Source organism: Pteronotus mesoamericanus, unplaced genomic scaffold, assembly GCF_021234165.1.
Source record: "Pteronotus mesoamericanus isolate MK-2021 breed Mesoamerican mustached bat unplaced genomic scaffold, CSHL_Meso_final contig_26, whole genome shotgun sequence".
Taxonomy (NCBI): Eukaryota; Metazoa; Chordata; class Mammalia; order Chiroptera; family Mormoopidae; genus Pteronotus; species Pteronotus mesoamericanus.
In genome coordinates, this window is record NW_026555109.1 from 5,182,989 (window position 1) to 5,184,612 (window position 1,624).

Below are 1,624 nucleotides of genomic sequence, written 5' to 3' on the forward strand. Positions count from 1 at the left end.
GAGTGTTCTCATTGGCTAATTCCGTGCATCTCACTTCCATGTAATTTTCTCCATGGGTCTTCTCTAATCACCTCACACTTTATCCTTCTACCTGGTCACCTAACATATTATGAAGTATCTTCCTTCTTGGTGGACTGTAAACTCCCCATGAAGGCAAGGTGTTTTGTTCTTGTTTTACATTGAATCCTCTGTGTATGGACTAATGCCTGGCAAATCAAAATTTCCTGAATGAATGAATCTTCCCCAAGCCCAGTGTGGTTGGTAACTTCCCTGTTTTCTGCCACAGAGCACGTAAGGAAATAAAATCCAGAAAGCCATGTGTCATTTATCTCAAATGTTTTCCTGAATTACAAATCTTAATTAACATTTCTTGACTCCTAATTTTCTCTAGCTATGATTTTTTTTGGAATTAATTAAATATTTATGAGAAACTGAACTAACCTAAAAACCTTTAAACTGCAAGAGCTGGAGATACAGTAGATTCTCATTATTCATGGTCATTATGTTCTATAAAGTCACAATGAACACTGGAGTAGTAAATACCAAAGCATTGCTCCTAGGATAATGAAGGATTAGTTTAAGACAGAGAACAGATAGAATGATTCAATTCCTTGAGTGACTGGTACCTTTGAGCAGATAAGGAAAATTTCTTCTAGAGCCACAGGGAGTAGAAAATATCAGTAGCTGGGTAAGATATCAGATCTGTATGGGGAAGGAAATGACCTCATTTGGATTGTGGAAGAATGCAAGTAACGGCTAGTTGGGTAGTAATTGACAGCTCCTCCTGGTCTCTGCTCTCAGATCATGAGCTGATTATACGTTTTAAATACTCTGTGAATTCCATCTGGCTCTCTTCAGGGTCATTCTCAAGATTTGAGTGCAACAGTTTCAGCTTGTTCAAGGGTGGTGACCAAGACAGGTTTCCTTTATCACTTCTAGAACCTGATTTGTAGAGTGCAATTAACAGACCCTGAATATCCTAAAAGAACTGCTGCTGAACTAAGCAGGAATACCACATCTGGATTTACTTCAGGTGGCTTGGGATGTCAGCAGTAAAGATGATTCCCATCCTGTGAGAGTCCTTCATCAGGGCTGGCCAGCAAAACTGAAATTTGGGATTAATGCCATAATCACGTAATTCAAATTCACACCCTGTGCCTTTGCAGTTTCTGGTGACGTGTGGGTTCTCATATTCCAGGATCCTCACGACTTAGGTCGGGTTGTATTCAGCCATGTCAAAAGATTCTGTTAGAAGTTGGCCAAAATGGTTTTTCCACCCTCTCAGGACCCCACTAGGAGGACCTTGGTTTTCAACATCCTGGTTTGCAGACTACAGGCCCACTGGATCCCACTCCAGCATTGTCTGAGCTAGCTATGCTTTCAAAAACAGCTTAATTTATGTCATAAAGTCCACACTAAGAGGTGATTCAAAGGTTTTCAGAATATTTTTGATGAACCGCACTGGAATATGGGGGATTCTTTTTTTTTTTTGGCATTCTATTACAGTTGTTTCAGTTTTCTCCCCTTTGCCCTCCTCCGCCCAGTGCACCCCATGCTCCCACAGTCAATCCCCACACCATTGTCCATGTCCATGGGTCATTTATACATGTTCTTTGACTAGACC

General features: G+C 40.8%; 1 pseudogene; it reads right to left on the reverse strand.

The window, feature by feature from the left end:
* Positions 1 to 724: 724 nt before the first annotated feature.
* Positions 725 to 1,317, reverse strand: LOC129071172 (intraflagellar transport protein 22 homolog; annotated as a pseudogene).
* Between the last annotated feature and the right edge of the window lie 307 nt (positions 1,318 to 1,624).